The 24,072-nt window shown below is 33.4% G+C and overlaps 1 protein-coding gene across 1 annotated transcript in view; it reads right to left on the reverse strand.

Moving 5' to 3' along the window:
* LOC114337585 (sarcoplasmic calcium-binding protein) overlaps positions 1–24,072 on the reverse strand; it is a 60,183-nt gene that overhangs the window by 24,069 nt on the left and 12,042 nt on the right. The window lies entirely within an intron of this gene.

Genomic DNA, 24,072 nt, shown 5'->3' on the forward strand with positions numbered 1-24,072 from the left:
TTTTGCTTTTGATATTTTAAAATGATAAAATGTCACTAACCGCAGAAATAGACGAACCACTCTGCAGTGCCACTGAGTGGAGCCACAAAGTGGCTTAGACAGGCGATTTTGTAGCGCCAATGATTTTGTAATGGACGCCTCTAGCAGCGAGGATAAACGACAATGACTGGCCACTGTCCCTCCCCTCGTCTGGAATGGCACGTTTAATTTACAGCTAATCATCGGAAGCTACTTTGTGGCGCCACAGAGTAGTGCTGCAGAGTGGTTTGTCTGTTTCTGTGGTTGGGTGATTCATTTAGAGGTACTTCAAAAAGAAAAAACAATGAAAATAATGAATTTTATGTGAAAATCTTTATTACCATACAAAATAACCATCCTTTACAATTATGTACTTCTTAATGTAACGAAAGAGAACTTTTGACCGACCCTCGTATACCAGCCCCCGTCTCCACACAGAAGAACAATATCGATGTTTCGATGTAAGACGCGATGCAGCGGCGACGAGGACGTGCAAGTAACCGAATCTCGTAGTCATAACTAGAGATGGACAGAACGTTCCGGAATGACGGCTAGAGTATATAACGACACGGATTTTGTAAATAGAGTTAGTTGTAATATAAATTCGATCTGTAACTTGTATAAATAAATTCGTATAAACGAATCAAGAGTGTTATTTTAACAGTAATTACGCTACATTAAAGATAAGTTCTTTCAAATGTTGACCTTGACTGAGGTTAAGATGGTCCATTCTGAAGTTCCAGTTCTCTATGACGCGTTCGAGCATTTCGATTGGTATTTGACCAATAACTCATATTGGCCTCAAATCTCCAATGCCTCAATCGTAGCCGGTTTCTTCATGTAGACTTTGGGCTTGAGGTAGCACCAAAAGAAAAAGTCTAGAGGTGTCATGTCACAGGATATCGGCGGCCAATTCCCTGGACCAAAGCGTGAAAATTGCTCACCGAATCGTTCTCGCAGTAGAGCCATGCTTTCACGAGATGTATGGCAAGTGGCACCATCGTGTTAGAACCAAATGTCATCGAGACCACGAGCTTCAATTGCAGGCATCCAATAATCCGTTATCATAGCGCGATAACGATCTCCATTAACAGTAGCATTCTGGCTGGCCTCTCTTTTAAAGAAATATGGGCCGACGATTCCACTGGCCCATAAACCACACTAAACAGTTCTTTTTCTGAATATAATAGGAACTCTTGAACCTCTTCGGGTTGCTCATCGCCCCAAATACGGGCATGTTTTTTATTCACGTCCCCGTTAAGCCAAAAATGAGCCTAATGAGTCTAATAATTGATCTTCTGCCAGCTTATCAAGAGCATATCGACTGAAACGGTGAAGACTCGAAAGGTCGATCGGCTTCAGATCTTGCATTAATTAAATTTTGTAGGCTTTTAAGCCAAGATCTTTATTGGGAACAGCGACGAATGATTCTTCATTATTTTCGCGACACCGTCCGCTACCGCCGCTAGATTTTCTTCCGTACGTGCTAAATGCAGTCTATTTGTCGCATGTTATCCAATAATGAAGACTGGATTTCAAACTTACTAATGGTATAGCGAATTGTGCATTGGGTAGGACAATTATGTGGATCATAAGTTGCTCTAAGCGCACGAAATACATTCCTCATTGAACGCTTATTTTCGTAATACAGCTGAATAATTTATAGACGCTCTGCAAGTCTTTCCAGCAGGGGCGTAACAGAGGCCCCCGCAGCATGAAGCTTGCGGGGGGCTCCAATATGTCAGGGGCCCCATCCTGTCGTCTAATATAATGTAAAAATATATTATTGTTTTATTATTTTATACATACATACGCAACGTTTTTTAATCAGCGTAGTATTGAAAATGAAGTTGCCCTTCAGATAGATATATATTAATAAAATTGTAGATATAATCGCTGATAGTAGTGACGAAGAAAGCTGTATCTCAGAATAATATTATGCAATAATATAATAATTGACTGTAAATGACTGTTTTTGAATGTAATTCAGCGTCACGACGGATTTGCTTGACAATTTAGATTTAAGTTCTATTTACCCTCCACTTCAAAGTTGGAGTTGTGCCGTTGGTTACTTTTACTTGGGGGTGACAGCCATCCCTTATCGGAGGTGAAAAACATACGTTTAAAATAAGTGCGAAAATTGATAAATTGACTAATTATAAGAAAATTTTGGTTTATAGGAGTTTCTTTGTCTAAGTCTAAGTCAATACTTCTCGAGTTATTTGCGAGTGAAATTGTTTTTGTTTTCAACAAGCAAACTACATTTTCAGGCAGTTGTTCGCAAAAAACTGAAAAAGTAAGTATTTTATCGAATTAAATATTATCAAAAAATTATCAGTAGTAATTGCACAAGACCTCTAAAATTCTATATTAATTTTAGAGATCGAGTGCAATTTGTTGCGATTATTTCATGAATAAAACTGTTCAAAACCAAAATTTTATTGTAATTTATTTATGTAAGTACAAATTAGTACAATTAAACAAACAGTTGTTATAAATATTAATTTGACGGTTGAAAGTCATCACTTTTATAATTTTTAAAACATTAATTTTCATTAATGTCACTGAATGTATTTTTTCGTAGCAACGAAGGGCATCTGACGTAATATACTTGACGACGGGAAATTATCAAAAATTATCGATTTAATTTAGATTTCTGTAGCTTTCTATTGGTCAGAATCTCCTATGAATGAAATAATCAGTAGTAATTGCACAAGAGCTCTAAATTTATCGAATTTTTCCCGAGTGACACTTTGACAGTTTTAATTTCACGAATGTCAAAGTGGCACGATAATAATTTTAGAGATCGAGTGCAATTTTGTTTTTTGTAATTTATTTATGTAAGTACAAATTAGTACAATTAAACACACAGTTGTTATAAATATTTGACGGTTGAAAGTCATCACTTTTATAATTTTTAAAACATTAATTGTCATTGATGTCACTGAATGTATTTTTTCGTAGCAACGAATGGCATCTGACGTAATATACTTGACGACGGGATATTATCAAAAATTATCGGGTATAATATCACAAGAGAGTGAGAATAAATTGAAAATAATGCGACAGTTTTTCGAAAATTTGTTGTCTGGCAATAGACACGAGAGCCCGCAGCGCTCGAGTGGCTATTGCCCAATGACAACAAATTTGAGTAAAAATGAAGCATTATTTTCTTATTTATTCTTACTGTCGTGTGATATTCGTAAGATTATTTTTTAATACGTATATTATGGATATTTTCTTAAATGTGACAGTTGTCAAAACTAGGAAACTGGTTGCCATTAAACAGAAACAATCTAAAGTATTTCTTATGATCATTTTTCAGTGCGTAACAAATGATAGGAAAAAGGGTAAGTCCGTGATAATACACATTTATGACATTTATTCTAACATGACATTTTAGTTAAATCTGACAGTTGTCACATTTTATTTTCAATTTGGAATAAAAACAAATCAAAAGTGTTTCTTGCATTTATAAAATGGTATTTTCTTTGATTTGTATAGTCTTATAAATTATACAGATTATATTTGTAATATTATTATCTAATTAAAAAAAATTATTTTTTTATTATGGCGCCATCTATCGACAACTAGAATAACTAGAATAAATGTTATAAAAATGTCACCGATGAAATGTAATCACCGACGTGCCTTTTTCTGTCACATACAATTTAATGCGTTAGAAAGAAATCGAAAAACTGTGACGCACTGAAAGATGATCATGGGAAATACTGTACTTAAAAAAATTCTATCGGTAATTTTCTACAGTAGATAATTCTCAGTATAATTTTAATCGGATTGGACAGAATTAAACACGAGATCAAATATCTTACTAAATAAAAATATTAAAAAATAATCACCTTAATTTTTATTTCTGTAGCTTTCTATTTTTCTAAATCTCCTATGAATGAAATAATCGAAAACAAATCTATTTTTAGCAAAAATATAGCTCATAAAAAACAAAAAAAAATGGTGTAAGTATTCATGAAGTCTATCGACACAGTACAAGCAAAGTTGTAGTTCATGAAAAATTGATCTTATTCGTCCAATTCCCAAGCGTATATTTCAACGTGAAATAACCAAAAAATGAAGCACTTTTCGGGGAAAACATTAAAACTTTTTTTTAAATGTTTAAAAGAAGCTTCATTTTTATTTTTTATAAATGTTAAAAGAGCTCTATTTTTTTAAAAATGTTTTTAGCACCAAAACTAAGCGAGTTACGCCCAAAATAAAGATGACCCCTTTTATTTTAATAAAAAAATCGTGAAAATCTCCCCCTATTTAGCACCTCAAATAAAATTAATCATTAGAGTTGTACCATTTACTTTATATATAGGCATGTGTATAATAGGCATGTGTATTGCTTATATGATCTGTAAGTTTGACCGGTTCAAAGTTCTCATTTTTGAAAAAATGTGATTTTATATTAAAAAAAGTTTCTTATTTTAAAAAAATGCCCTGTTTCAAAATAACTTAAAAAGTATTAGTGATACGAAAATCTCAAAGAGTAAAGAAATGTAAGTTTTGCTTTTATAAATATTTTGGTGGTTTTATTTTGTTGTTCTGTGAGACAAAAATTGGTTAAAATATGGCTGTTTAAAATTTGCATACACTCGTGATTAGTGACTCGTTTCAGCCCTTTCAACTAGAACCCTTTCAAAAATAAGCACTTTAAACTGGTGAAACATACAGGTCATATAAAGTAAATTTAGGAATTTGTAAAGCTAAATAGGGCGATATTTTCACATTTTTTTTAAAAGGGGCGTTAACTTTATTTTGAGCGGAACTTGCTTGGTTTTGATACTAGAAACTTTTATAAAAATAAAAACAATATTTTAGTGAGTTTTCCCCGAAAAGTGCTTTATTTTTTGGTTATTTCACGTTGAAATATTCAATTTGGAATTTGACGAAGAACCATTTTTTATGAGCTTTAACTTTGCTTTTACTGGGTTGATAGACTTCATTTTTTTATAGACGAATGTGACGAATAAAAACCATTTTATATGAGCTTCAACTTTGCTTTTACTGGGTTGATAGACTTCATTTTTATATAGGCTACATTTTTGCTAAGAATATTTTTTGCGATAAAATATTTACTTTTGAGTTATTTGCGAAAAACCGCCTGAAAACGTGTTTTTTTTTGCTAAACGATAAACATTTTCACTCGCAAATATCACGAAAAGTATTGACTTGACCACTTAGGTGGTGACACTGAAAATTACACGGTATCGCCGTATATCATGTTCATTTACTGGGCTAAAACACACATTAGATTTTGTTACACAAGTCGCATTTAGTAATATTTTAAAGGGGGCCCCTTTTCCAATTCTGCGAGGGAGCCCCGACGGAATTTGTTACGCCACTGCTTTCCAGGATAAAATGTCAAGCACTACTGACCAAAACCAAAACCGCAACTTCAAGTGATACGATTCATGCACGATCCCCCATCAAATCGCCACCGAAAAAAGTAGGTACCTCTAAAGGAATCACCCTTTATAAAAAACAGTGCTAAATATATTTATAAATTTATCAAAATTGAAAAAAAAAGACCATAGAAAACTCTTAACAAATAAAAAAATAATGCCTAGACTTAAAAGAACAAAATGGTTTGGTACGCAAACAAGTTTATAAATAAAATTCCAGCTTCTAAGTTTCTTACCCTTAAAGAAGGTTTATGAAATACTAAAATAGATTCATTTGACCTTCCGGTCTATTTTTGACATTATGCAGGATGTGTCGCTGAAGAACATCTAGAGAGATATTGCAGAGTCACTTTTGCACTTGCTGTATTACAGCACACGTTAAGTGCGTTCGCGGGTGCCTGTCGGCGACTAGTCGGTGACAAATTAGCAGCAAAACGCATGCGCACTTTAAAATGATATAAATAATATCGTTAATAGATAAATATACAAGGTATATTTACCTATTATAATTTAATAATTAGTTATTAATATTAATTAAAAGTAAATATACCTTGCTTATTTATCTATTAACGATATTATTTATATTAAATGAGATTAGAAATTGTCGGCGACAATTTGTCAACTGTACCCGCGAACGCACCTGTTATTTTGACAGTAGAGCATGCGCAGATGTGATATTTGGCTTACGCTGCGTTATTGGAAATACGGCCTGCCGTTATTAGGGGAGTCGGTACGCTGTGCGGTATTCGTTGCGCTATTTTCTTTTCAGGTTAGGTTTGTTGTTTGTCTTTCATTTAAACCAAATTTATTCGTAATAACTTGCTAAAATGAGTACCTCAGAAGTAGCAAACGAATTAGATTTACGTCTGATGACGATTTGTGTTTATTAAAACAAGTTTTATATCAAAATCCATTGACCTCTCCAGAAAATTGGTCGTAAGTTCAGGAAAACATGAAGAAATCTTTTATTTATAAGAACATTCAAGGATCATTTGTTTCTTATGTTCGATATTTGGAAGAAACTACAAACCTTCCTTCCATCTAAATTAAATTCTGGATTTTGAGCATGTAATATTATGTTCATCTCCCAGAATGTTATGCACGATGATAAACCCGATGTCTTCATCATTAGCATTAGCCAAAATGAGAGCTTCTAATTCTTGATCCATTTTAAATTGCATACAAGTTAGACAAACAACTAATCTTAATCGAGCAGTAAAATACCGCAACCAAAATGTTCAGCAATATCTGCATTTATGCAACGTCTGAGAAAAGTCAATTCTGTCAAAATAGCGCGTTGCAAATAGTGCAACGTAGGCTGTGTTAAATTTGCAATATCGAATTGCAAGTTTACAATTTTGATAGATTGCTTGGCATAATATGACAAACAGAAAATAAATCAAATTGAAGAAAAAAACTGAGATGAAAAACAAAATTATCCAATACAATTATCAAGAGGCGCAATAATAATGGTAAGGTAGCCCAAGCGGGGATTTTTGCAGTTACTCGTGCGCGTCAGAAAATAACATGGGGAGAAACCTTGTACCCTGTAAATATACCTCTACCATATATTGGCTCTTAATACAGGGGAGTTCGTTAAGGGGGGTCCGAAAAAAAATCAATCCTGAGAAAAGCTCAAAATCGTCAGATTAAGATAAGGTAAGTTAAGTACATGCAGAACAGTGTATATTTCAAAAATTTGACGATTTGAGTGGGGCGTAAGGAAATGGGTCCCAAAGTTTCACAAAAAAAGCGAATATTTCGCGAAATGAACGTCAGATCGAAAAACTAAAAAACACGTTTTCAATATTTTTCAAAAATCTATCGAATGATACCAAACACAGACCCCACGGAGTGGGGTGGGTGGTAAATTTAAAATTTTAAATCGGGACCCCGCTATTTTTTCGAATTATGGATAGATGGTGCAATAATTGGAAAAAACGATTGTTGAAAATGGAAAATTAAATTAAAAAATGGAAAATCCCACTAAAATAGAAAACTTAACTTTTTTTGGTTTTAGGACCTAATCTTCACAATCCAATAGATCCTCATAACGCTGTAACTGAAAATTTAGCATACTTATCTCACCTACTATAACAAAACTGAACAAATACTATCGTTTGCTGATTACGTCGATAGTCGATGACGTAGATAGAAGTAAAAGATATAGAATAGGAATAGATAAGAATAATAGATAAAAAATGGAATACATGAATGAATGTTAGCAAATAAACAGGAATAAGAGACATAGAATCTAACCATAGAAGATTACAACATTGAAAGCGTTAAAAACATTTCATACCTAGGCTCACTAGTCACCGCAGACAACAATGTTAGCGAAGAGTTTTAAATAAAGAGAACTATTGCGAATAAAACATAATGCAGTAAAATATACAAAGATCTAATATCCAATAACATTACAAGAAAAAACAAATGTCAAATATACAGAACCCTGACAAGACCGATATGGGTCAGAGACGTGAACATTGTCAACAAGCGATAAGCAAAAGCAACTGCTAGCTAGAGTTGAACAAAAAATCCTGATAGTCCAGTCGCCACAGACGAAAATTCAGAACAAGTTGAAAAAAGGAACTAGTACTAGTTCCTCCCCTGCCTCTATTATTCTTTCTATTATGTTTCTCAGTACACAAATGGTATCCATTCTGTTTTCTGAAGGACGCTTGTTCTTTTTCTAGATTTTTTCAATTTCGACTTAATTGACCATCTTTTATTTTAGTATATACGGTTATGCTCTGTATTTTCTCTCTGTTATGAGATTGATCAGCATCTTATTAATTCAATTAATTAATTAATTATTTTAATTGCTACTCATGGAAACAAAGCCAAAATTTAATAAAAAAATTTCCAATAAAATATTCTCAGGGCTAATTGATTTTAATGTATCACCTTTAGTTTGTAGCTTCTAGTATTTCTCGTTGCTTACTTTATCCAGGACAAATCATGGAAAATAAATATGCTCAAAATCATATAAATTTTATAAATTTTATTTATTCATATACTATACCATAAATATAAGATTTAAAATGTATGCTAAAACTGTATTCTATTGTAAAATTTTCTTATCTAATAAATTAATCTTTAATTCTACTATAGTATTTTTACTACAAAAGCGATATTACGTAGGTCAAAATTTTTGACGTAAGAGAACTGTCAAAACATTAGAATGTGACTTTTCATTATTGCCATGTTTTTATAACCATGACAAAAATGAAAAGTCACATTCTAATGTTTTGACAGTTCTCTTACGTCAAAAATTTTGACCTACGTAATATCGCTTTTGTAGTAAAAACACTATATCTCCTTTCTTATTAACAAAATTTAATTTAAATGATTCGTTAGACTGTTATTATTATAAAAAAACCAAAATTTAATTTTTGCCTTTTAAATAGATTAACCTACTTATATCTTCTATGAATTTATGAATGAATAAATTATGCTGTAAAACTGTTAAATTGACAAAAAAACAAATATGGTATGTAATATACAACAACTCTCTCCTTTTCACAAATAATCTGACTAACCTTTTTTTATCTTCTTTACTTCTTCTCATGAATTGTGTTGTCCTCGGTTCTCCCACACGTGCTCGATGCTGCTACGGTCTTTCTCCTCCAAACTGTTTCACAAACAAAAAATCTCTTCAGCACTTGCTCGAAATCTCTCCTCTATTTAGTCTCCGACTCGATACAAATAATATCAATTTTTATAATTCCAATATTTTTTCTCTCAGCTCGATATTTTGTGCAAAATTGACACAAACCGGCTACTCGTTCCAGACAGAAACTGGAATATATTCGGACACGAGGAGATTGTACTTCTCGACTCGATCACGATTTCGTCTCAACAGGAATCTGCTTACACGGCCACCAAATTCACCACTTTACACAAAATTACTATTTTTCAAACTGGACTGCTCCCTTCCGATCTTAATTACACAGTAAATCTTTTTCCTTGCTCGAAATCTCTCCTCTATTTAGTCTCCGACTCGATACAAATAATATCAATTTTTATAATTCCAATATTTTTTCTCTCAGCTCGATATTTTGTGCAAAATTGATACAAACCGGCTACTCGTTCCAGACAGAAACTGGAATATATTCGGACACGAGGAGATTGTACTTCTCGACTCGATCACGATTTCGTCTCAACAGGAATCTGCTTACACGGCCACCAAATTCACCACTTTACACAAAATTACTATTTTTCAAACTGGACTGCTCCCTTCCGATCTTAATTACACAGTAAATCTTTTTCCTTCATCAATCTGAGACTCAACCACTCTGTTCTCCCTCCATCCATCTCTTCGCCAATCATAAGCATTCTCTCTACACATTACATCCCTACTTTCATTTCTTAAGAACAAATAGTGTTGTATGTATACAAATTTTCTGTCTTGATAATTTCCAGGAGATATTAAAATAATTTTTTTTCTTACAGTTTAGAAAAACCCTATATTCTAAAACTAAACAAATTGTTTATCGTCGTTTCTTTCTCGGAAACCATTTAGAAACATTCTATTTCCACTCCAAAAGCGAGTAAATTCACTTTCTAATCCGCCCGTATTTTAGTTTATTGTTTAATTTGTTTAAGTCCGTTCGTAGAATCTTTATCACTAAACATTACATTCCTCTGTCCACAACACTGCTTACGGCTAAATTTTATTATTTACGAATTTTGGCTATATACAGGGCGATGAAAATTTACGATCTCGTGGTCTTTGACATAAAATTAATTCTCTAAATTCTTCGCATAATAATTATTTAACAATACTTTAAATGACACTTGTTAGTGCTAGATATATCGCTGTACAGTTCGACCAGTTGGTTCTGTTTCCTTTCTTATAAAATGGTAGAATAAGAATATATTCGCAATCTTTTAATATTTTATTTTGCTTCAACTCATCATTAAAATAAGATCCAGAACAAGTCTATGGCTTCCTCGCCCATCCATTTCGTCATTTCTGGTTCTGTTCCATCTTCTCCTCCAGCTGTTCCATTTTTAATTCTATGTTGCTTCGATGACTTCTTCTTTCTCTATTCTCCACGTTCTGTTGTTCTCTTATTTCCTTGAGTTTGTTGTGTCATTTGAGAGCAGGCTTGTTTTTATATCATCTTTTAATTTAAATTAACAGGTATCATACTTTTTCCAGACTTTTACCAGTTCCTGTGGTTTATGTTGTATCTTGTTATTTTCATAATTTATGCCGTATATTTCTCTTCTCTTTTGCGCTCCTAATACTTTGATCTCATTTCAAAAGTTCTACTACTACTTTTTCGATACAATACATCACTTCTTGGTTAATTCGTTCTTGTACAATTTTCAAATCTTAGATAAGTGCATATAAATATTATTAGCATAAGTGTACTAGATGATCATTGGCAACACCCAAACTCTGTCTGCCTATTATATTTTTGTTTTGACCACACTAGCCAGTTTATTGTCATGAAATTTGTAAGTTTTTCCAAAAAGTAAAAGTCTGACCAAATAGGTTTGTATGTTGTTGTCATCATCATGAATAAATAGGGAACTTTTAAACAGTTACGATTAAATCATGGAATATAATTCTTTTTGTTTGTCTCTAAGGTAGAAAAGAAAACATTTTCTTTTAGTAAAAAATTTCTACGAAATACACAGTTTGTGTTCCACAATAACCTTGTAACCAGAGAAGCACTATTTAGTATTCAGGTTATGGTATAGAGTTGCAGAGGTGTCGCATACCTGGTTTATATGTTTTTTATTGACTTTGAGAAGGCATGTGATCGAGTAAAACATACTGAAATAATTGCCATTCTTCAGCAGTTCGGTGTTAATAATAAAAACCTACGCATTATTAAAAATCTTTATTGGCATCAACGTGCAATCATCAGGATCGGTCGGGACACTTCCGAAGAGCTTCAAATACGAAGAGGAGTAAGGCAGGGCTACATTTTGTCCCCACTAAGATTTAACATCTATTCTGAGTTCCTTTTCAATAAGTAGTGGATAATGTTCAATGTGGCATCAAACTGAATTTATTTCAATAATAATAATAATTTGAGGTATTACGTGGTTGACACGGTGTTAATTGCAAGCAATTACGAAGAACTTCTACAGCTGATTAATAGGATTACCACAATGTGTGATGAATATGGACGCAATATGGCTTAACACCGCAAAGACAAAGGTGATGATTTCCAGTAAAACGCTAATGCAACCGTTAGTGGTAACAGCTTATGGTGAACAACTGGAGATAACTAACAATATCACCTACCTTGGTTGTAATCTAAATGAGAACTGGAACATGAGCAAAGAAATTAGAATGCGTATAGAGAAGGCCAGAGCTGCATTCTTTAAGATAAAGAAACTGTTATGTGGAAACAATATTATTTTTGAGTCTGACTCGACTCTTTTGTATGGTGTTGAAGTTGGACTTTAATGGATTTAAAATGAGGTATCACTCAACCCCCTTTCCATGAAATATTTTGGGGTTGTGTCCGCCCCCGCAAGAGGATTGATGTATGTAATTTAAGTTGAAAACTGGTCTACAAAATGTCCCCCCCCCCCCCCACAAATAAATTTGACGCGTTTTGGCATATTTTTGGATTTTCTATAGGGACCAAATTATCGAGGGTGGCACACCTTTTCAAATTGACACACTGTATATTAGCAAAACAAAAAAATTCAAATATCTAGGACATGTAATGAGAAATCAAGAACGTTACGGCCTTCTCCAACTGATTCTCCAAGGGAAGGTAAATGGTAAAAGAGGACCGGGAAGAAGACGCATTTCCTGGCTTCAAAATTTACGAAAGTGGTATAACACGACTACCACTGAACTGTTCCGCGCTGCGGTATACAAAGTTAAGATAGTCATGATGATCGCCAACATTCGGAACGGATAGGCACTTTAAGAAGAAGATATTAGCAAAACTGAGATGGCACTGAAACATCTTTCATAGTTAAGAACAATATATAGTTACAATTTTTTTTATAGTAGTTTATCGTTTTAATTCCCAAAAACTGGTTAAATACTCTTTGGTATTATCGAAATGTTGATACCTTACATAAACTTGAAATTCAATATAGACGATAACAGTTTAAAATTAGGTTAGATAACATTGGTTCTTATCGGCAACACTATTTGGTACAAATTTTCGAGTCAAAATATATTGGCTTCACAAACACATACAGGATGTCAAAAAACAAGGATTAAGACAAAACAATGTGTATTTATTTACGGTTGGTTGACTCAAGGGACGTTGAATTGTAAGAATGGAAACAAAAATAGAATTATTAATCCAAATGTAAAAAAAATATTTGAATTATTTATAATAATCCTTACGTAAATATTATTATTAATTTATAAAAGTATAAATCATTTAAAGCAAATATTATAAATCGGGTATGTCTTGACGTTTTGGATTAGGTATTTGTACTGAGATATTTGTACAAAGATTCCAGTTTCTTGGTTGCTGGATAACAAACGATCTTGACCACGAGGTCGAAATACGTGATCGTATACTATATAGAGCAGCGGTGCTCAAACGGTCGATCGCGATCGACCGGTCGATCGCCAAAGTTTTTGAAGTCGATCGCGATTCACGGAAAGAATACACATGGGAAAGGTGGATACTGCGCTAACTTGTGGATAATATGAAGTGCCATGCACTTCATGAAGTGCATTAACATCCATGTAAAATTAAGATGAAAAACATCTTTAATTACAACTCTCTGTAGTTACAACCTTTTATCAAATAGAAATGTGAAATAAAGTATTGTATTTTCAATTTTTTTTACTAATAGCAGTCTCTCTGGGACAGAGCTATAAGTACAGGTATACGACGGAGATGCAAGGTGGACAACATTAATAACTGGGTGAGAAACAGAGTAGTAGAATGGAATGACCACATAAGCCAAATTACAAAAAATAAAGTAGTAAGGACAGCGAAAGACGGTTCCTCAATAGGAAGATGATCAGTGGCGATCAGTGGGAAGACCTCGAAAACGATGGATCTGGATTCACAACTACATAGAGGCACATTGAAAAAACAGAGTCATGTCTACATGAATACAAGATAGGCGGTGGACAAGACGAATCGTGGAATGGAGGCCCAGAAAGTATAAAAGAAGCGGAGGACAACCACCGACTAGATGAACCGACGACGTAAGGAGAGTAGCGGAAAACTGGCTACAAGCGGCCCAGTGAATAGAATACTGGAAAGAACTGAGTGATTATATTTCGAGGTTTCTTCTTCTTCTTTCTCGAAACTCCTTATGCCCCTCAGCCCCTTGGCCTCCCTTTCCTTCTTTTACCATATCTTTTTGATTCCATCACCTGCTTTGGTAGTCTTCCCTGGTCCATTCTGTTAATGTGTCCAAACCATTTTAATTTTCTTTTTTGTATCTTGGTTATTATCGATTCCTGTTTCAGTCTTTGTCTAATATCTTCATTTCTTATTCTGTCCAATTTCGTTTTTCCTGCTATTTTTCTTAGCTGCTTCATCTCCGCTGCGTTTATTGTGCTGTCTATTTTTGCATTGTTTACCCATGTCTCACTTGCATATATTAAAGTTGGTACAGAGATTGCGTTGTATATCTTCAGTTTTATTTCTTTATCTATTTCTTCCTTTCCACATTGACTGGCCAGTTGGTTGCTTAAACCAGTGCCAATAAAACATAAACACACACACACACACACTTCCTTTCCAAATATTGTTTTATTTAGTGCATAGTAGATCATATTTGCTTTTTTCGCTCTGTATGAGATTTCTTGATCTATCTTTCCATCCTCTGATATGATTACTCCAAGGTATTCAAACGTCGAGACTGTTTTCTTCCGAGACCGTCTTCGTTTTCTTTACATTTACCTCCATTTTCAAATTTTCTATTTCCTCCACCCAGATATCGATTAATTTTTGCATTTTCTCTTTATTGTCTGCTATTATTACTAAGTCATCTGCATATAGTAATCCCTCCATTCTCACTGGTACTAAATTACTGTACCCTATTGTTGACTGTAATTGCCTTGACCTTCTTTTAGCGCTCTTCATTACTCCATCCATTACTAATATAAACAAAACTGGACTGAGACTGTCCCCTTGTTTTATTCCTCTCCTTGGGTTTATTATTGGCGATCTGTTTCCGTTTATTTGTACTTTAGCAAGTACGTTTCTATATGTACTTTTTACCACGCTTACTATCTTTTGCGGGATTTGCAGATCTTCCATTACTGACCATATTACTTCTCTACTTATAGAATCAAAAGCAGCTTTAATATCTATAAGCGTAATATGTAAGTCTTCTCCTATTTTGTTTTTGCTTTCAATTATATTTCTCAGTATGTATATATTATCTGTTGTTCCTCTTTCCTTCCTAAAAGCCGCTTGTTCTTCTTCTAATTTTCCTTCCAGTTCTTTCCTGAGCTTCCTTTCTATTATCCAGGTGTAGACTTTTTATGCCACTGATGATAAGCATATAGCCCTATAGTTATCACATTCCGCTTCATCTCCTTTCTTGTGTATTGGTATCAATAAATTTTCTTCCCAGTCTTTCGGTATCTTTTCTGTTCTCCATGCTTCCCTCACTATTTCCAGTAGCTAAAGCTTGCCTCGTTCTCCCACGTACTTCATCATCTCCGGATCTATGTCATCGGCACCTCCCGCTTTTCTTGCCAATCCTTGCCTGCTGTCCTCTCTCCTCATTTTGTTGGTTGCTTGCCTCGAATTTTTCTTTATAGTGCTTATTCCATATGGTTAGTATGTCTTGTATGTTTGTTTTCAATTCATTTCGCTCATTTCTAATTCCTCTTATTTGTTTCCTTTTTGTTTCTTTCATGCTTCTTATTTTATTCCAAAACTGTTTATTGTTATTCCCAAAACCTTCGTTAACTTCTTCACGATCACATATTTCGAGGTTTAAAAACGAAAAAATCTAATAACATCTAATTATGTGAAAGCTGTTGAAGTACCGATCTAAAAGCATTTAACAGGTTATTAACCAAATTATGAACATTATAAAAAAATTTACGATGTGAAAACGAATATTGTACAGAAATTAATATCATATAAAGGACTTTTGAAAACAACAACATTTAATTATTTTAGCGGTAAACAGGTAAAAAAGGTGACCTACTTTTTTTGAATAAATTTAAGAGTAATCTTTAACTGTAAAACACTTACAAAACTTTTGTTGGTAAACAAGTATTCAGACAACGTTGTCTGTTGTATGCGTACGAAAACGCACGTAGCACGCGAAGTTCACTGACCTATTTTTCTATCTTATGCACTAATCAAATACAACCTCGAAAGCGATATGTTTCTATTGAAACAAATATGAATAATTGAATAAATGGCATAGTATCATACAATGCATTTACTTGTTCAATAACCAACCACACATAGCAATGTATTGAGACAATATGGAACAACCACGTGACCATATCAAGCAAAAAAATTTTGAAAGAAGGACGTTTACTACGAAATAGATAGAAACAGAAAATACAAATAATAATAATACAATTCTGTTCTAAAAACCCTGTGAGAGCTTGCTAGTACTACATTAGACGCTTTCCCAGGTAACGAAAGGGAATAGTTGCCGATATGAGTGGTACTAGTACATACGTCAATATTTTTAGTTCAGAGAAATAAGTAAAAAAGGTACTGTTACCTTTTTCAAAAAGGAAGGTTTGAGCAGTAATGGACCTCTATACCAAGAACCTAAAAATGTTTTCTTGTAGTTGATTTTTTGGACTTGCAGTTAATCTGCAATAATATTCTATTCTATTCTATTCTAATCAATTATAACAAATTAAGGTGAAAAAACAGTAAATTTTCACTTGTTTCGCCTATCAGCAAAAAGTGAAGCATTTAAAACAAATTAGAGAGAAAGAAGCTTATAAATCATATAAAAACCTTCAAAAAGGCGTTTTTTTTTAATGTTACTATCCTTTTTGCACGATTGATCATTTTTGACTGTTTACCGTGACAGATTTTACGTCAGTAGGTGACATTTACTAGCAACTCGACGGTAAGTAATCCAACTCGACGGTAAGTACTCCAACTCGACGGTAAGTAATTCACTTACCGTTGACAAATCTCTTAATTTTAATTTATTTTTTGAAAGAATAAAGAAAACTAACGAATTATTTATTAATATTGAAACTTATGGTACAATTTGTTAAATTATTTAATGAAATCCCACTTGTTTGGGCTGTGGTTTCACTTCTAACAGAAACTCCTGCAGAATCGCATACATTAGTAGTATCCAACATTTTTTCTCTTCAAATACGCGATCAAAGTTGAAAACTTGGAAATATCAATGCCATCGTAAAGAAAAACGGTGGATTTAATCATTGAATATTCTGCACAAAGGCTTCCAGGAGCTTTCAACTGCATATGTCTTTGAACGAAATATGCCAAATAGAGTCTTTTCTTCGATTCTTAAATTCTTGCCTTCGCACCATTTTTTAAAACTTTGGTAGGTATTTTGATAACGGATTTTGGATTTTTCGGGAATAATTGCGGAACACCCTTCTTCCCAAGCCCGTTCAATTTCTTCAAATTCACTTTCGCTCATATTTTAATTTATAATAATCAAAATTGTACTTAAAATTATTGACAACTAAATAAAAACTCAATTCTCCATGGTTGTTATGCACCCTAGTTACTACCTAACAACCAAAGTATCTATCTTGATAAAATGAATGAAACTAGTCAATATGACGAAAATGTTTAATATTATAATTTATAATGGTATCAATCGTGCAAAAAACGTTATAAGCATGTCGAACGTTAAGGGTAACCGATCTCAGACAATAATTGGAGTCGTCGCTCCGCTCCTCCTCCAAACAATTGTCTTCGATCGGTATAAAACCCTTACCGTCCTCCACACTTAATATACTATATTTGATGCTTAGAAAATTACAAAATAAGTCAGACATTTTGTTTTTTTTTTTTAAATGTTATTCACTGTTTTAAAAATGAACTTAGGATCTTCATATTACATGGAATCGTGGTTATTGCCGTGCTTAAAATATGCTCCAAATTTCAAAGCGATCGGTCAAATGGTTTAAAAGTTACTGTTGTTCTGAAGCTATTTCCTTGTGGCATTTTTTATAATTAACTATTTAGATGGGAAGTAAGCCACAATTAAATTGAAAGAAATAATTTTATTAACGTTTCTACGGCCAAATCGGGTGTCGTTGTCAACGACATTGTTTCTTCAATCCTATTATAATTATATTCTTTGTAATTTCGTGTTGTTTATGTTTGTATCTTGAACACGTAATTATTTAATTACTTACCAGCTCGTTATAGCAACCTACATATTCAATAATACAAAACCAAACCATCAAGAGGTTCAAGGATAGACAAATTCTGCAGGTAGATATAAGGTCACAGTGGAAAATACCGAATATAAAACATTTTCTAAAAAAAAATAGTACAGACGTAAAAACAGTAGATAATATCATTAGCATAGTACCAACTGCGGATAAAGGCAATGAAGAAATTTTACAGTGATATTGAATTGATATTCAAATCAACCAAAAAAGGATGTACCTATATATACCCATCTGCTTTCTGTATCATCTACTGCAGCGGTTCTCAAACTTTTTGAGTTATGTACCACCTACATTTCCTTTTACTATTTTTGGTACCACCTATATTTTTAGATTGTATTACCAAGACTTACTAGGTACTACTATTTTATTTTTTTTTGTGTTTTGTGTACCACCGCAAATAATGATATGTACCACCAGTGGTACATGTACCACAGATTGAGAACCGCTGATCTACTGTATAGTAGTATTGCCCAAATGCAAGACCAAGATGAGACTTAGACAGTCTTGGTCTTGCGTTAGTACACCTGGTCTTGGTCTTGGTATTGCGCTTCCGGTCTTGGTCTTGCAAGTCTCGCAGTTGCCCATTAGCCTATTGCATATCTTAGAACAACGTAACAAAGAGGTACATTTTAAGCTTGAATATCATAGCTATAGTAAAGACTAGCCAAATTAATATATATCGAAACAACTGACACCGGGTGGGGTTTGAACCCACGATCTAAGTGATCCCTGCCTATGTTCTAACTAGGTAACTAAAGTTAAAACTACCTCTTAAAACCCACAAAATTTCATTTGCATATCTCAACCGGTTTTAGAGCAATAAATAAATCGTCAGTTTGTAAGAAAAATTTCAACCCCCTCTATTTGGTAAACAAAAAAGCATTTATAAAGTAAACGTTTATGAAGCAAACTGTCATTACTTTTTCGTGCAGAATTGCCCATTAAAGTTTGCCATACTTATTTAAAAACATTCTGTATTGATGAAAAACATGGCTAGTTAAAAAAGTACCTAACTTTTTTTTATTATCCAATATAAGTGAATGAATAAAAAAAACATAATGTTAAGAAAATATGAGGCTATAGTGGGGCTTTAATTTTAGTATGCTATTGCATGCTAGAATAATAAGTTAGCATAATGCTACAATATTCCACAGAGTGAGAAAAAACAGTTTGATTGGTACACCCGGTATACACTGACAATAATTGACCTGTCTAGCAACAATATCTATTATTACTGCCATATTTATAAGAATAAGACAATATATTAAAAAAAAATCACTTAAGAGGAAACAGTAGCGATCAACAGGTAGCGAAAACGCGTTCCAAGATTGCGGCTGTAATTTTGAATATTTTTTTGAGATATTTGGCACACGTATTCGTAATATAATAAAGAATGGCGGTACAGAGCCCAATTTGAAAAATATATTAATATGTGGAAATTACTCTGTAATTAAATACAATATTAAAAAAACGAGCCTGTAGCGCCATTAAGAAGAACAAAAAAATACACTTTCTTCAAATAAACTTTTTCATCCGATGCCTAGATTTTGTGTCATTTTGGAACTACTAATGAAATAAAAAATTTTAGTAGTTCCAAAATGACACAAAATCTAGGCATCGGATAAAAAAGTTTATTTGAAGAAAGTGTATTTTTTTGTTCTTCTTAATGGAGGTACAGGCTCGTTTTTTTAATATTGTATTTAATTACAGAGTAATTTCCACATATTAGTATATTTTTCAAATTGGGCTCTGTACCGTCATTCTTTATTATATTACGAATACGTGTGCCAAATATCTCAAAAAAATATTCAAAATTACAGCCGCAATCTTGTAACGCGTTTTTGCTACCTGTTGATCGCTACTGTATCACCTTAAAGTGGACAACAGGTTTAGGAAATTTGAGACATTAAAACTGACCCGTTTTTGAAGGTGGTGCGTTAATTTCTTGGAGAAGTGTATATCGTTAAAATAATATTTCGGTATTATGTTTACACGATATCCGGCATTATCTCTATACTTTTGTCTGGTTATGATACTTACAAATAATAGCCGCGCTGTTTCGGCAAATTTTGTTTAGCCGAGTGACCCCATAACACAGGACACATCAGTATACATTATTATAGTAAGACTACTATGTATTGTTTCTGCTGACTGTACAGCAATAGTGTTACTATAATAATGTATACTGATAAGATTTCTGGTTAGATTCCTAGAAAACTAATAATGAAAAAAATTATTTATATAAATTTATATAAGTGCTAAGGTGACATAATTTTAAAAAGTTTGGATACGATATTCGATATTACTGTATAGGTCTGGATCCCGCGTATGAAAAAAAAGTTGATTAATAGCAAGCTGAAAATTTGTTAATAGCTTAAGGGTGTCTAGTGGGACAAACTTTGATATATGGGAACACTGGAACAGGGAAAATTTTAATTGTGGAATAGGTTAAAAATTCGGAACGGTCAGACCACGAAAACGTCACATGTATTTTGTCCGACAGAACTTCCAATTGATTTGTTACCCTTTCATTAAACTCTCATGCCAAAATAAGACTGCTATTTATCACCTGTCATAATTCCTGTCATTTGACATATTCTACGTGTTCCTTCTTCTTCTCTTCTTAACGTGCCCTATCAAGTCCCCTTGACGTTGGCGATTAACATGGCGAAACTGTCTCTGTCTCGAGCTATTCTAAATAGGTGTTCTGCTTTCTTTATTCCTGTCCACTCCCGGATATTCTTCAACCAAGAGGCCTGCTTTCTACCAATTCCTCTGCGTCCTTCGATTTTACCCATCATAATAAGTTGAAGAATATTATACCGGTCTCCCCTTACTACGTGTCCAAAATAGGCCATCTTTCTATATTTGATGTTATCAAGCAGCTCGCGGGTAGCATTTGCTCTCTTAAGGACTGACACATTTGTCAGCAGAGCCGTCCATGGTATTTTCAGAATACGTCTGTGCAGCCACATTTCAAAGGCCTCCAAACGGTTAATGGTGGATATTTTTAATGTCCATGCTTCGACACCATACAAGAGGGCTGACCAAATGTAGCATTTAATCATGCGCTTTCGAAGTTGAAGTTGCAAGGTATCATTACAGAAGAATGGCCTCATTTTTTAAAATGTCGTGCGGGCTATCTCTATTTTACATTTTATCTCTTTATCTGGATCTAGTTGTTCAGTAATACGGCAACCAAGATATTTAAAACTGGGTACTCTTTGAATTATATGACCATCAACATATAAACGTGAATCTACGTGTTCCACTCATTATAATTCTTATTTGGTGATAAATAGCAGCCTGATTTTTGCATGAGAGTTTAATGAAAGGGTAACAAATCAATTGGAAGTTCTGTCGTACAATATGCACGTGACGTTTTCGTGTTCTGACCGTTCCAAACTTTTAACTTGTTCCACAATTAAAACTTCCCCTGTTCCAGTGTTCGTATATATCAAAGTTTGTCCGACTAGACACCCTTAAGCTATTAACAAATTTTCAGCTTGCTATTAATCAACTTTTTTTTCATACGCGGGATCCAGACCTAGTAGGCGTCGCAGTCGCAACGCAGGAATGTTGTGTTATATGAATATGATTAGAAGACGACTATTCTCAAAACGAGGACAATTAACTTCAGAGCAAAGAAGTCGGCTGCTGAGAAAGTATGTACTTAAAATTTTATTTTTACATTATAATAATGACCTCTGAGTACATATGTCAAATGTGTCGAGTGTTTTTTTAATAGATATTTTGATTCGCTATGTATGTTTATGGTATTGTTCGTAAAGTCCAATTTTCAAAATTGTTGTTACAATTTTTTTTTTGTTTCTCATAGAGTATATAAGAATATAGCCGAACTTATATACTCCCTAAAACGACCCTCAGTTCTAACTGCAAGACGCAAGAATCTCGCAGACTTAGTCTTGTTCTTGCTCAAGTCTTGCACGGTAAGTCTTGGTCTTGGTCTTGCTAAAATTAGGCGGTCTTGGTCTTGCGAAAACGCAAGAACAAGACCAAGACTGCAAGACCAAGACCGATTTTGGGCAACACTAATCTACTGTTGTCTCGCTTTGCAGTTTCTCTTCATTTTGCTGCCTGCATTTTTCTTAACCTCTCCATCCTGACGTAGTGCACCGTTATATCTTTTAATTTTTGTACAACTAGTCTTGTTAATTGTGGGAGTTTTTTGCTCCATTTTGACTTTGATCAAAAGTGATGAGAATTTGCATCTGCATCTCTTATAATATCAGCTATCTTTTATGGCTCTCGTTTGTTTTCTGGCTTCCATCTCGTTTTCGTTTTGATTCTATTAGCAAAAAAAGATATATTTGATTTACTGTTTATCCATCTGGCGATACCCAGGTACCTTTATGAATTTCTTTGTGGTCGAAGTAAATGCTCATAATTCGCATATTGTTTTCGAAAGCAAATTCTATCAACTCTTTTTCCATTCAGGTTACTGTCTCTATGTTTACTTTTTCCCGTTATTTGTTTGTATCTTTAGTGCAGTATAATTCTCCCAGCTTCATTATTCTCTGTGTTTTCTATTTACCACGGTCGATTAGTGTTCAGTTTTCCAAGTTTGCATTTTGCATTTGGTTTTTGACAGCGCACATATTATTTGGCTATTATTTATTTCAAATATGTTTTCTTTTTCATTCTTTTTCCATGATCTGGTATTACGGTAGCGTAAATTACGGTACAATAACCCCGTACATTAGCGGTATTGCAGTCCAATAACCCAGTCGAATATTGTAAATTTCTGTTTTAAAGTCAGTTGTAATGTAATAGGGAACTTGCATAAAATTTTAACTTCGAAGAAAATGCTATAAATCACAACAGAAAATAATTATATTATATAAAAGAAAAAAATTTTTTTGTCTTTCGTTTGGTCGCTAAAGACTATTAAAATCGAGAGAAAATTCAAATTATAGCAGGCAGCCCAAAATGCGCCCTTAATTGTCGTGACGCCATATCATTATGGTATTTGATGTCTTCGCCATTAATTCATTAGGTTTGGCATTCGTTATGACATTGTTTTATAAATTATATTATATTACTACAATGACATACGATAAATGTCATTATAAAATATAATTATGTGACGTCACAAGTGTTCGCGTTCTTTTTGGGTCGTTTGAAATGGTTTAAATATACAGAAGATCTTAAATTTGTACTTCTAAGTTATTATGTATGAGTTTTTGCGGCGCGGCGTGAAATTTTGGAAATCTCATTTTTAAACAAAACTGAACATTATTATGTCATAATAAAAGTGTACAAGTTCCCAATAAGTTCTGTTACTGTAATAATAGTTCTAACTTTGAAAGAGACTTTTTAAAAGTATATTCGGGAGTGACAAACCTTAAGTCGTGCAAGACTTATTCCGTTTATTCATAAATTCGTCTGATTTATGAGACCCTTGTTCTAGGTTTGTGAACTAGTCTCATTTTCTCTCTAGACAAAGATTTAGAAAATTACTCATTATTCAGATATAAGTCTTATTGTTTACCTTGTATTAATAGTTTTATAATTAAAGCCATTCGATATTTAAAATTATCTCAAAGATAGTAGCACTCTTTTTATTTCTTAATTCAACTACAATTGAATTAAGTGTTGCTAATTCGATTATGATATGCGGGAATTAAATGGTTAACAAGAATATTCAATTGTGTTTATGAGACAGATATCACACCGCAAACTTGGTTTAAATCAACGTTTATAGTCTTACCGAAAAAGATTAGTGCACAACACTAAGTAGATCGAGTATGGCACCGTTAGTCTGATATGCCACTTGTTTAATATTACTAAAGATAATAGACAAAAGAATTCAACACAAGACATGTTGGAAACAAAACTGAGACGAAATTTCGATTTAAATCCTTAAAAAAACGCACATTTTATGTAAACATTTAAATAAAATACAAATGACCTGTTAAGTATATTTACTTCGTTGATATTATATAATAGAAGTATAACTTCTTACGTGCGTACAAAGTACACACACATTCTTTTTTTGATCTTTTTTATATATTTTTATACTTTTTTTTGGGGTTTTACTCGGGGGGTTTTTGGGGTTGCTAAACACGAATACGTCATCAGAACCGGTCCCCTTAAATATGAGCCTTAATATCTCATATTTTGCACCTCTGGTGATGTGGCCTATATATTCCAGCTTTCTTGTTTTGATGTTCTTTATCACCTCGCAATCTTTTTGTAGCCTTCTTAACGCTTCTGCATTTGCAACTCGTTGGATCCATAGTATTTTCAAAATCCTTCTATAGCACCACATCT

The sequence above is a fragment of the Diabrotica virgifera genome, chromosome 3 (genome assembly GCF_917563875.1).
Source record: "Diabrotica virgifera virgifera chromosome 3, PGI_DIABVI_V3a".
NCBI classification, from domain to species: domain Eukaryota; kingdom Metazoa; phylum Arthropoda; class Insecta; order Coleoptera; family Chrysomelidae; genus Diabrotica; species Diabrotica virgifera.